Source organism: Ammospiza caudacuta, chromosome 4 (genome assembly GCF_027887145.1).
Source record: "Ammospiza caudacuta isolate bAmmCau1 chromosome 4, bAmmCau1.pri, whole genome shotgun sequence".
Taxonomy (NCBI): domain Eukaryota; kingdom Metazoa; phylum Chordata; class Aves; order Passeriformes; family Passerellidae; genus Ammospiza; species Ammospiza caudacuta.
The window spans coordinates 60,811,862-60,826,121 of NC_080596.1; the positions used below are offsets into that span (position 1 = coordinate 60,811,862).

At 36.6% G+C, this 14,260-nt stretch overlaps 1 protein-coding gene across 1 annotated transcript in view; it reads left to right on the plus strand.

Annotated features, from left to right (window-relative positions):
- Positions 1-14,260, plus strand: part of JAKMIP1 (janus kinase and microtubule interacting protein 1) — a 142,330-nt gene that overhangs the window by 49,676 nt on the left and 78,394 nt on the right. The window contains exon 3 of the mRNA XM_058802913.1: positions 2,584-2,778. The gene's annotated coding sequence lies outside the window, so the exon portion shown is untranslated. The remainder of the gene's footprint in view (positions 1-2,583; positions 2,779-14,260) is intronic.

Sequence of the window (14,260 nt, forward strand, 5' to 3'; positions counted from 1 at the left end):
TTTGAACAGCAGTAGTTTATGCTGTTTGTTTGTAGATTAACAGATATATTTCCACAGTAATAGATTCCCCTCTTTATCCTTTCTCTTCACCATTAGAAATAGATTTAGTTTAGCAGTTTCTGGAAATGAGAAATTAAGTATCCAATTATTTTAAGTTATTTTTGTATTACCATAGCTTTTAAGAAGCTAGAGGAAGATTACTGAAGGATTATTAGGTTGTAGTTTTCCAGTGGTTGCTGGTAATTCGCTGTGAATAGCACTCTAACAATTTGTACTGACTGGCATAATTAAATGTTTCAAATTTGCCTCAGTTTTTGCGAGACTTATTGCCAATTAATCTTCTTTTTTAATCTCACTCATATGCTATGCTACTGAAACATCCACTTTCAGAAGCAGATATTGTCAAATTACTCTGCTACTTCTTTTATTTGCTCTTATGACTGTAACTTACCCACATTCTAGATATCTGTTTCATTCTTCTCTCAAAGCTTTTGTGAACACTACTCTTGTAAATATAGTGAGGACAGTTGGCCAAAAATAAGATATTTTTATTTCCAAGTTTACTAGAGAATTAAAAAAAAATTAATCTTAACAATAAGCTTTTTAGGATTAAATAACTTACTTTTTAGAAGAACTAGTAGTACAGAATTAGTAGATATTCTAAAAATATGTAAGTTTTTCAATGTAGAAAAATTACCCAGGTAACTTTGGAATTTGGAGCTGTGGTTTGCTGGGGTTTTTTCCCATGTGAGTCTTGTGGGTATTGGTCTGTTTTGTTATCATCTTATTGGCCTTATTGCTGTCTTTTGGCCTTTCACAAGGAAGTTCTTGCTTTGTCTTAGGTGTTTCTATATTGCATATCAATATGGGGAAACCTTCTCTTTCCCTTTTATTCAAATGTATTCAGATTGCTAACTGAAGGCCAGAATAAAACAGCAAAATTTTTTATGTGGAGTAACAAGATTGGAATATTTAAGAATAGGGCAACTCAAAAAGGATGATGAAGATGCAGTAAAGTGAGACATATCTGCATCATAAAAAAATAGAGGTGCTTGGCCTGAGGAGCTTTGTTACTATATAAATTGAATTCCTTTTTTCCAGTGTTTTGTGCTACTTAAATATGCCAACTAAGCTGTTTCAGCACTTTGATCTTCTGCCATGATCTGGCCCTAGCTGTACTTTCATCCTTTTCAAAGTATTCTATCACAGCAGTGAATTTGGCCCTAAGGAAATGAGTGTGCAGATTTCCTTTCTCCATTAAACACTACCTAGATGCCTGTCTTTATTGAACAAATAAAGGATTATGGTTTTAAACCACTAAAAACAGAATACATGGTGTTGCCTTGAATAAACCCCTAGAGAGAAATGCAGGATTTCCCAGCAAGAGAAGTGGTTTTGAAATTATGTATTTGGGACTGATACTCTTGGATGCAATCCTGATGTAATTTATGTGAAATATATATTTTTTGTGAAGATTTGAACATTGTACATGATAGTAGTTATATCCATCATCTTTTAGCACAGCTCATATGTGGAATTCTGTCTGGCTTCCAGCTCTCTTGCCCAAAAGGCAAAGAGTTTGACCTGTTCTGTGACGTGTCTGCCAGCTCTCTGCTTTGGAGACCCCATATGGCCATGTCTGCTTAAGACATCGCTGAAATCTGTTTGGCTTGTTCAATTCCCTTGTCAGTCTCTAACAGAAGAGAAGATTTAATACTTTTAGCTGGAACACTTGGTACTTTTTTTCTTTTTTTCACTCTGCTGTGAAAGGTGGAGTTAAAGGTGTTTAGAGACACTAGGAAAACTGAGGTAAATGATACTCATTAAGGAACTTGTATTGCTTTCAGTCATAAAGCTTTCAGCGTGATATTTTCCATGAAGATACCCCGTAATGATAATTTTATTTCTATAGTTTTCTGTGCATGGGAAATACCAATTCAAATTAACATGCTGTGAACATCAACAAGAAAGTCAAATGCTTCTGTTGTTTCCCCTTGTGATCAAAGTACATTGCAGTATTAAAAAGAAATATGAAATAAGACAATATCAAGGCCCCGTCCATTGTCTTTTGATTGTTTGTTTTCAGAAAGGAAATTGTGATAATTGCCTTCAAAAATGGTACTAATTTCTAAAATTTAGGCTTTTCCTCCTTTCAATATGACACATGATAGCTCCCTTATGTTGGTATACTCTTGGTATTTATAAAGATTCATGGCAGTGGACAATCCGTACATGACAATTTATAGGTGGCCACCATGACCATTTTGGTATCCCAAAACCCAATAACTTGTGTTGAAATGGAATACAAATTTAGTGTTAGCTAGACAGAGGTAACATTCTGGATTGACCTCATCTAGTTGCCAAGGAGCTTAGCAGCTTCAATGCTGCTTTCACTGAGGGCTATCTAGGAAAGGCCACCATTCCTTATCTGTTCTTAATGGAGAGAAGATGCCACACTTGCAATTTCACAGATACCTTATTCTGCTGCGTTTTGTTACCCCGTGTAAATAAATTTCCATTGCATTGCTATCATCGAAGCTTTTAATGAAATCTGATTTGTATTAAATCTCGTTTGTTTAACAGATGATGTCACTAATACTGCTCTGGAAGCCCTCCTTGGTGGTGAAAAGGAGAACGTTCCAACAGGACTAGGAGCTGTGGTGTGGAAAATCCCAGAACAAAGCAAGCTTGAGACTCAGCTGCTGGTGCTGCTCAGTCTTCACCTCTTTAAATTAAAATCAAACACAACTGCCTCAGAAAGCTGTGGACAAGAGAAAGGTACTGTGTATTGCCAGCATGTTGGTTGGGTAGGAAGAGAATAAATCTGCCATACAGAGATGATGCTATCATTTTATTAGAGACAATATCATTTGAAGCCTCAAGTTTGAGGCTCTTTTTGTACTGAGAGAGACTTCTAAACACAACCAGATTTCACAGGCAATAAAATAAACCAAATCTGTATGAAGCTTTTGTCTTTTTGAGGTGCTTTCATTCTCTTTATAGAGAAGTTTTATGGATTCACTGAACAGATTCTTGATATAAATATTTTCTCACTTGTGATTTCTTTTCTTTATTATTTTTTAAGTTGTTTCCCCACCACCACCACCCATGGCATCTAAGATGTGCAGTACAGAAGGGTGCTTAGTGTCCTGTATTTATCATATGCTTGCTAACTTGAGCGCTGTGTTGCCTCACCTGTATTTGTCACCATTAGTAAAGAAGAAAGGCTTGAGTTGCTTTGGTCTCACTCAGGAGAGCTAAGCTCCTTTGACAGACTTTTCCAACCTTCTGCTGAGTTTTATGTGTTTATAATGTGTGCATGTCTGGGTATTCAGCAGGCAGATATGCATGCCACGCATAAACCCCAGCAAAATATTTTGTTTTCTTCAAGGATCTGGTATCTGAAATTACCTGTTCCTCCCCTTACAGAAGTGTGGTAAGGATGACAGTTTAACTCCACGCCCAATTTTTGGTATTTTCATCTTGTGGTAGTCCTGCAGTGATGACAGAGTAATTAGGCTTAGAAACATTAGGAAATAGTAAACCCCTGCTCTGTGTAACTGCTCTTTCTGCAGCAAAATGCTGTTGATCCCTAGAAAAAGACATTTTTATCGAGAAAGATATTGAGAATATAATTGAGGTTTGCCAGGAAACTATAGTACAGAAAGAAAACAAAAGCAGCAGTAACCCAGGAAACATTCTTTCCCAATGGCTATTTTTTAGTTTGCATATTGAAATTGTTGCTTCTTTGCTATTCACAAACTTTGCTTGATTTGAAATATACCTTTTTATATTTCGTGTACTGCATGGTAAATTCTTCCTTCTCTGAATAGAAAAGTATGACACTAAATAAGACAAGTGCTGTGGGAACTGACAGCTGTAGAATGCATGATTGTTAATAAAAAAGTCATGAAGGAAAGAATAAAGTAAAAAAATATAGGATATAAAATGAGTCTTAGGGTCAATCTGTTTTCTATGACGCTCAAATACAGCTACTGTTTCATTGTAGTATCTTTCATTTTAACACTTTACAGAATTTCATTAAAGTGTAGTCATTATAAAGAAACAAAGTGAAAAAGATTGTCTAAAATAATTTAATATTTGCTAATGGAATTAACTTTTATAGAGAATAATTATTTTCATTTGTAATTTCTAATCTGTAACTAAATTTTTTGGGGGGGTAACAGATAAACTGATGTGACTACTAAAGTCTCTCTTCTGTACCTAGGAGGGTAGTTCATCTTCTTCTTCTGACTGGATTTAACACTTCATGGTAAATGCATGAGAAACTTCAGTTATAGATTTGTCTAAAAAGATTATTTACACATGTACTTAATCATAACAGAAAGTTATTGTTGCTGATTTTAGAAAGAATTAAAATGCTGAACTCTAAACCTAGCTGATGGATATTATCACTTGGCTTTCTATGAAGGTAAATGTATTTTAATTTTTAAATTTCAAAAGGATGCTCTTTAAAGATTATTATCCCCCTGTTGTCCTTTAGACTGCTCTGTTCCTGTATATCCAGAGAGTGGAACACAGATTAAAAGTTTATTTAGACTTAATAGTTTGTTTAGCTGACTCATCTGATAAAGATGAAGTGTTCTAAACATGAGTCTTCAACAGCCAGTGTGTTTTGGAAAGTGATTTCATCATGTGCCAATTATCTTTCCTAACAGTTGGAACTAGCTGATGAAAATTTGCACAGTGGGTTTTCATCTTCTGCATTGCTTATGCACATTTTCCCAATGCTATGGGAAAAAATCTTGCCTATGTGGTCCCTGTTTTTCTTTTTGATTGTATTTCTTGCATGTCAATGTCTTGTTATTTGTCTAGACTATTCCTGATCTGTTCCCAGTGTCTCCTCAGGCTGGAAGTGCAAACCCAAGCATTCATGCAGGAATGGTGCTGCTATATCATGCTGCTCTCATGCAGCTGTGAGCTGGCACTTTGCTTTAGAGAATGGCTGGCTGCTTCTGTGAAAATTTAGGATTGCTGCAGCATGCCTGCCCTGCAATGGGGCCAGGCACATTTTTTTAAGTGGCTCTTTCTTTTGCTGACTGATCATGAAATCTATCAAAGATTGATATTTTCCTTCTTTCTCTGAATACTGAAAATTAAATTGAGATAAACTTTGGTATTGCTCTCGTGTTTCTATTTTTTCTTAACATCCTTTGAACAAACAACCTGTGCTGACTAATCCTCTATACAAATATTACTTATGTTCTCCGCCACGTGATTACAGATCCATTGTTTTCCAAACACAGAAAACAAGTACTATAACATGCTTGTGTCTAAAGAGGTTTTCTTACTTGCAAATGTAACAAGGTAGTACACTTGGGTGACTGGTGGCTGTGCAGCTGCTGGCAGAATTCCCACACAGGTTTTGCCACTAGATAAGTCTGTGGTTGGTTATGGTTGTGTTGAGATAAGATAAGGGACGTTGCACTTAGTCATCTAAAAGTAATCATCTATGTGCTGAGTGTTTGCAAGAGGTCTTAAAAAGAAAACTAAACAGACTTTTCTGACACCATGGAAAATGCTCTCAAATATGTCAGGCTTGCTGTCCAGTATTAAAGCACAGCAGATCTTCAGACTTTTCTGGAGCTCCTTGTATGTTCAGAACTGAGTATGAATGGGAAAAAAAGGTATGAACTGTGAGAAGCCTGTAGCCTATGTGTTGTGCATTCAATAAACATATGTGAGAGGCCATAAACTTGACCGTTCTGAGAATTCCTTAGGATATACCAGTTTTACAGCACCTGCTGCTTTTTCTTGATAAATAGGTTCTCTCTTAGTTATGGTTGTCTTTCTTTTAGCTTTTTGTGTTTTTCTCAGCTCTTTGATTCAATTAGTTTGTAATGTCAACAGCTCCAAATGGTGTTTTGAATATTAAGTGGTTTTGATATTGGGATTTTATTACAGCAATATATGTATGCACGAGGGCAAAATCCTGTTTTATGCATAGCATTGTGTAAACAGTGATTTCTAGGAGAAAAATCTTGAAGGACAGTAAATTTAATCTCAACACCTGCAACTTATCCTTTCTGAAGGAAACCCAATCTGTGCACATCTGCACATACTACATTTATACAGTTGTGCTGCATCTTATTACAACACAAGACAAAAATGTGAGATTTTGTACTACAAGGAAGGCAAATGGTATTTGGGCATTTCAATTAACTTCCAACAATATGTGTAAGAATTAAAAATGCGTACTCTGAGGCAATGAATGGAAACATATAGCCTTCTTATTTACTGGTGAAGACTTGCGTATTTCAAAGCAAACACCTAGGAATTTTCAATTTTCAATCCTTTACAACATTGGGAAGTGTTAGTTAAGACCTTTGTGATGTTTCCAGATGTCTTTACTGCAAAAAATTAATAAGTAGTATGTGTTTGTAGTGTAGCCATTTGAATATCTATGCCCTGGGAGGGGAATAAGCGTGGTTTCACTTAAGAGCTCCTAGTTTTCACATTGTTCAGCATTTCCCCTTTCATGTGCAAGGGCAATGTACACAGGTAACATCCAAGTCTTGATTTACATGAAGCTTTTAGTTTTTCTAGTAAGGGTTTGCTATGTAGGAGGTGAAAAATTACAGTGTTATTGCCATAGCTATGATAACCTTAAAGTAAAATATTATTCGTCCTTTCACCTAAAGTTTAGGGAGATGATGTAGAAAGAGTAGTTCTTGGCAAAACCTATTTCCATATTTTTCCACCAATTCTTCATTAAGACTAAGTTTGTAAAGTCACTGCCAGCACCCTAAATTTGAGGCTTCCCTCTGCCACCTCTTCTAAGGGATGAAGGGGGAAGAGGAACAGAACTGAACACCAAGAACATCAATTAATAGCAGAAACTATTTGAAGATATTTCTACACAACCGGATTCATAGATAGGATTGCAACTGTGTCAGATTTACATGATAATACAACTTGAATAAAAATTTTTGTCTATGGTCACAGATGATTTACAGCCATTTAGACCTTCCAGAGAATAGCCTTTTTTGCAGGCACCATGGCAAGAAGGAGGTTGTGTTCTGAAGCAATGAAGCATAAGCATTTTTCATTTAACCGCTGGGACTTTTGTAAGCTTTAGGTGAAATGTCTTGGCCTCAACTTTCTGCAAAACACTGTAACCACCTTCACAATTTGCTCTCTGAAACAGTGTAGTGAAATGCAATCTTGATTCTCAGTGAAGGAGAGACATTATATAGGTAAACAGGATGTTTTCTTTGGAGTGAATAACAGATCACTTTTTAGTCCCCCTAAATGTCCAAATCAGCTATGACACCACTCAGCAGTTTGGGGTACACTGCTAGCAGTGCTGTGTCCCCATAAGCTGCATGCACAACTTGCATACTAAAGCACTCAAAGTTGTATATTCAAGTAGTCTGGTTCTGTCTAACATTATCACTAATTTAGGAAGATTTTAGGAAGCTTTATTTCCATTTGTATATATGTATGTGTGTGTGTTTGTGCACTGATGAATTTCTGAGCTTCAGAATACTTTGGGACAGTCTAATCTGGACAACAGAAAGTGTCACAGTCTGTAGTGGTGTGTCACAGAGTATTTCTGGAGTTTTATATCTACTTGCCCGCTTCCCTCTTTTTAAGGTGAACCATGACTGAATGCATCTTTTTTTTAACATTCTGAGGGACACCCTCCTTAAAATGATGATGTTGATACATGTATCTGGATAAATATAATTTATGCAACTGTTCATGGCTGCCACATTCAACTTCTACTTTCATCAGAGAGCACATTTGTATTTCTGGTGGCCAACTTGCCAACAACATTTCCAACAAGTCTGGAATGGTTTGAATCAAATTTGCTGGCAGTTAGCAGAAGGGAATTTTATTTGTAGTCTTCTCACGGTGGTGAAGCGTTCTCTATTTGTGGATATTGGAAGATGGTTGAACAAAGAGTTTACAGTTCACAGTTTCTGTTCTGTGCTTTTCTTGTGCTTTGTCATGTTTGTCTCTGTCCTGTTTAACCAGAGAGAGAAGCAAAAGTTTGTCTCCAGGCTCTTGCTGTGTTGGTATCTAGCTGTGCTTTTCACTGCCTGTAGTTTGAAGCTATTGCCTCACTCCCTTTCAGAGAGCTGAGGGGGGAAAGAAGCTCCTGTCTGGCTGAAACACCCAGCTTAAATATTTTATCCCAGGTGATGCAGTTGCATCAGCCAGTTCCCAGAGTGACTTAAAGTCTGTTCACTGCAATGACCATTCACTCAAATAACAGTGTTTGAAATACCAGTTTTAGCTGGCTGATTATCAGAGCACTGCTGTGAGAAAGTTAACAGATCTTCCAAGGGACTTGCAGTTTTGTTGGACACTGAATTTGATTATTCCTGCAAAAATGTAGGAATTTACATTACATGTATCTAGTCTCTTATTTCATAATATTGTCCTCAGAATACATTTCTGATAGTCTTTCTGGAAGTGGAATGCCTACTTTACTGAGAGATAAGTGATTTGGTAGAGAAAATACAAGGCATCTCTGACAGAACTGTAGATGGAACCAAAATCCATCAAGCCTTAGCCTGTGTGTTGCCAATAAGGTGGTAATAATAATAATAATAATTATCTAGTTGGATTTGAAATGAGATTTGCATGTGGGCTTCAAGAACGCTGAAGCTGAGCAGAGTCCTTGATGCAGTAAACAAACACAAGGTTGAGGTCCTAAATTCTTGAGCAGCTTTTTGGGAATTCTATGAGTCTTCAAAATAAGGCAATAGCACTGCCAATTCTGTAGGGTATATCCTTGCTTTGATCTCAGGAACTGAGGAACTTGACTTAAAAAATGGACCATGATGGGAAATTTGGAAAAAATGCAGCGTGTTCTTTTGTCAGTCTTCCTGTATTACTGGACTAGGCTGATACCTTCATTTTGGCTAAGAATCCTGATTTTAATGAGAAGTTGTGTAGAAGTTGAGCCATCCCTTGGTGGGTGAAGAAGTTTTGTAATTCTTTGTTTGTGCTGACTGATGGGCTGGTGCTGCTCTGCACAGAGCTGTGTGACTCTGCTGTGCTGGAGCAGTGGGGTGAGGGTGTGACGAGCTGTCTGGCACAGCATGAGGCAGCTTACAGACATAGTAAAGGTGGTCAACAGCACAAAATAATTATTGAGATCAGAGACAGTGAAATGAAATCATATCCCTTCTGCTTTACTGTTCAGCTGGTAACTAATATCACATCCAGAAGCACCTTTTCTCCTCCCTACATTTGCCTGACCTCTCAAGTCTGCCCTATTGATTTGCCAAATAATAAATATTCAAGATGCAGTTAACTGTTAGACAACCCCAGGTTTTCTCTCATTGAGGTTCCTCCTCTCTCTTGAGTCATCAGATTGGGAATCTGAACCTCTCCCCCTAAACCTTTCAGTTGCCTTGCACATTTTCTACACATGGTCACCCCTGAGTTTTAAATTTTTCTAGTTTCAGATTTTATTCTATCTCTTTATAATAAAATAAAAATAATAATAGTGATGGCTTTAAAAAAATACTCGAAGGAAACTTCCTGCAAAAATCAGGTGAGTAGCTAAACAAAACTGGTCCAGTATAATCCAAATCCCAAATTTGACAGGCTGATTACATTTGTGGGATTTCAGTGATAGCCAGCAAAGATATTAGAATCTGTCTCTCTATTTGCCATTTATCTAGCCCTAACTGAGAAATGCTGTAACTTGCCCTTTCTTCCTCCTTCTGCTTTTACTCTTAAATGTTCAGCTTTAGTGGCCATGGTTCTGCTCCTCGCTGGGAGCACAGGGATCCCCTGCTCATACCCAGGGCACGGTGAGAAGGTGCAGAGGCTGATGCACTGTGCCAGACTGCAGCCATCAGGTCAGGTCTCCTGTCTGTGCTGGGAAGGAGGGAATTGGCCCAGAGATCAGGGGAGCAGCTCTGCCTAGAGCTGCCTCTCTCAGCTGCAGTGAACCCAGCACCCTAAAGCACTGGGCTTGTGTAACAGAGCTGAGTTGTGAAGGCTGTGGAGGGAGGGTTCTGTTTTACCATTTTTAGTTGCATTTAAACTTTGCCTTTCTGTGCTAGTGTCTCTTATTTTATGTGTGTCACAGGACTTCTCTTTGTAGCATTTTGTCTTTTAAGAGAGCTGATAGAGTGATATTAATGGTTAATGATTTGGTAAATCCTTGAAACAGTGCTATAAGTGAAATTGGGTAAATATTAATAATGTACATTCATTGAAGTCAGTGAATATTTTTTATTCACTTAAAATAAAAAAAGTCCTGTAATCAAGCACATAGCTTTCTGAGAAGGGATTCAGGTTAAGTTTTCAGTTACTCTGAGTGTATGAAAATGTTGAGTAGCAGAAGGGAGGTGCAGGATCCCTTCCCTTCCTCCTCATGCTGTGTCCTCTTTGGCTCAGACATTCCTTTTTACTTGTGATAATTCCTTTTAAACTAAGAGCTAGTTTTTGGGTTGTTTTTGGTGGGCTGTTATGTTCTTTCACTAGAATGAAGCCACTAATATGCTGGATGCTATCCAGTGGCATGGAGTAGTACCAATCAAAAATAAAAATTCAGTGTCACATGGTTGTTACTAGCATATACACACACATTTACGCATTTGTGTGTGCATAGCATCTAAATGAGTTTGATATGCTTATTCTTTTTTTTTATTTTCTTCTTTTTTTTTTTTTTTTTGTTTTTTTTTGTTGGTGTCCAGTGACATGGGTGCATATTTTAGTTGCATATATTTTAATAGATGCACACGTCACAGGCAACCAATTCACTAAAGAGAAAATGAATACATTGGTGAAATTCATTTAGGAACTTGCCAATTAGTTCTACTAACTGCTGTATAAGGACCTGGAAGGCAGGGATTAGTGGTGAGAAGTTAAAACCTGGGTACTGATTCCTGAGGGCATTGGGAATTTGCTGAAAGATGCAGTGTGACAGAATCACAGATCACCTTTGCTGAGATGCCATTGAAAAGAATATGGAAGCAATTACTAACCTGGCCTGAAGAGTTCAGTGCTTTACACATCCTGTGCTCATCCGTGGGATGTGTCACCTGCTGCGAAAATCTGAGTGTCATAAAAGCCTGACTCATGCTACACTGTAATCTCCACCAAGGAAAACTCTGTTCCACATGGCTCTGCAGGATTGTTCCTTTGAGGTCTTCTGGCCAAAAAAAGCAATGAAAAAATGCTTATAGTTTCTTGGTGATTGCTTTCTGTATAGTGTGGCCCTATAATGCATATTATTAAAGCAAGAATGGCTCAGGACTTTAGGCTGTGAATCTGAAAAAAGGAATGTGGGCTGTTATTTAATAACAAAGATGTTTCTGGTTTTATCCATCAAAAAATCAAGTGACATTTATAAAGTGTTCCACTGTAAGGAAACTCTGTATTTCCCTAAGCAGGCTGTGATTTACAGTAACCCTCAAAGGTTCTATTGTTACAGAAATAGATTTGTCTTTGTAGGGAGCTACAAAGGGGTATCAGAAAGGTGGCCCGTCTACAATATACTTAGAAAACTGTATTGATCATTTACATTTAGATTTATTGGTGGGACGAGTATTATTTTACAATCCTGTAGAGGTTCTTCTGCTTTTATCCATTCAGTCATGTTTTATTACACAGAACTGAGAATAGAAGCAGTAAATGTAGGTCATCTGAACCTTGTGAGAAATGTGCCCTGGGCATCGGCAGCTATGAATGTTGTCTTTCCCATACAGTCACTGGGGTGGATTATCACTGTTTTTTAAAACTATAATATAGCATAGGTGAACTGCAAGTTACTTCTGAAGTTAACATTGTACCTGTGTCCACTGCATTTACTATTGTCAGATGCTATGGTAATAAAATTTGTTTTAAACTTCTTCAGGGTACAGAATTAGGCTATGTTGAGAATGTACTTATATCTCATGTTCACAAGCACAGTGAGGGTTATGGGTAGCTGCAGTAGACTTTGCAGAATTAAAAGATAAAGGTTGAAATAAAAAAAGTTGAAGTGGAATGGCGCACTATTTATGTGGGGGTGCAGTGGAGAGATGAAGAAGCTTTATTATTTCCCTCCAGTAACTGAGTTATGGCTTGGTGTTTCAGCTGAGATGACTCATTGACAAGTTCACCTTCCAAAAATTGTGCTGCAGCTGAGTAATGTTGTTGAAGTCTGAAATAGGGCTGGAATGCAGAATTTTGGTTGATATAATTTAGTAAATTTCTTGTTAATCTCGTTGTAATGTTATCCATATTTATTACTTGATGTTATGGGTTTTCTTACTTTCCCTGTTGATTACTGTTTGTTACTGAAAGACTCACTCTCTAAAGATATAATTCTCCCCATATTTTTGTGTAGTTCATACAGGATCATGTTTAAAGATTTTAATTTCTTTAAATTGACTTACTTTTCAATAGAAAATATTGGGTTCCTTTTTTTCCTTACCCTTATGTAATCAAAATTTATTGATGCTACGCTTTCACGTTTCTGCAGTAACTGATTTTTCTATTTTCTATTACGTTTTATTGATATTTACTATCTAGAATAATAATATAGTAATTCATTACAGAGTTTGAGGTCTTGTTTGATAAAACCAGGGATAGATTGAGGTGGTTATAAAAATCATCCTTTAAATCTGCTAAGCAAATAGAAGAAAAATTGGAAGTTAGGGCATTGTTCAGCTGATTGATTTTCTAGTGTGTTAAGAATTTAATGGATTTCCCAAAACATCTGCAAGATGAATCATGTTAAATATTTTGATCCTTCACAGAAAAATCCCTCAAACTATGTGTAGTTGATTCAAATTCAGTCAAATTTATTTATTTTGGTTTTTTTTCTTCAATAATAATTGCCCTTTTACCTATGAAGTAAAGTCAGAAACTTGGTATATTCCAGAGACTGCTGAAAATGTGACTTGTGCTTTAGAATCCATTACTCTTTCCTATCTTTTTTTCTTGATGTGAAATATAAAAAAAATTCAAATGATTCCAAGGTTTGCAAGAAGTGTGTAGAACTCAGAGTGCAGAAATTGGCTATTTTTAGTCATGGGGTAGTTGTGGGACTGTATCCTGGTGACATCATAAATTTGCCTCTCAGCAGACATATGGGGAGTTAATAAATAGGTTGGTCGTTGAAGCATCTGCGTCAGTAAAATTTTGTTAGAGTGGAATGTTTTCTCCTTCATTTCTTCTCACTGTATTTACAAGTTGTTTGGTATTTTTTGGGGTTTTTTCTTGTGCTGACCTTTATCCAAATATCAAATGTGGGAATTCAGCTAGGAGGGAATCTGGGCACTCACTGGCTCTGTGCAATTCATTTGGGAATCAGGATGCAGTCTCTGCTCCAGCCCTTGTGTGTCTGGGCTGTGTGCCTCTCTGAGTATATAGATAGGCTTTGTGTTGCCATAGTTCCTGCTTTTGAAATAGGTAGGCTGGAAGATGTATCCAGGGAAGAGTAAAAATGTAAAAATGGAAATTTTCTTTTTATGCCCACCAATGCAGTTTGATGGGTGGTTGTTTCCTGGTGTGGTTTTTTTTGTGTGTTTTTTTTTTTTTTTTGTTTGGTTTTGTTTGGCTTTTTGGTTATTTCTTTTGTTTTGTTTTGTGGTTTTATATTATGTTTAGTTTGGTTGGGAGGTAGTGCTTTTGCTCCCCTTGCCACTCTCCTTCCCTCATTGCCTATAAGACAAGAGGGTGATTTTCTTCAGGTTCTGGGTATAAGCTTTTATTTTGCTTGAAAAGTACAATTTTCAAATGTTGAGAGCTAAAGGAAAAAAATTGAGAGCAACGCCTTGAGAGGTTTTTTTTAATTCTGAAGAGTACTTCAAAGAATAATGCTGAACTCTCTAGTTTTAAGGCTAATTTGAGTATTAAATGCAATTTGAGCATCGTAGAAACTCCATAATTAATAGCATGAAATTCCTTTATTAACAACAGTAATTCCTCCCATTTCTTCTACTCACCAAAGAGTTCCTTTTTTAAAAATTTACTGAGAGAATATTGCTGATTTGTTTCTCTTGAATCAACTACTATGTGTAAAATCACAATAGCACCAGTGTTTATTTGTTTTGTAAGGTAGGTCTAGTACATAACAAAATTAAAATGTATTTAAGTTCCTGGTTTTTTCATGGATTGTATATGAAAATGCTTCATATAATGAATATAAGGAACAAAAAAAAATTATTGAATAGGATAACTTGATAAATCATTATACTTCAAAGGAAGGATATCTTATATTACAAAGCAAAACAACTATTTCTCTTAAGTTACTTCAGCAAATAATTGGTGATGATCATGT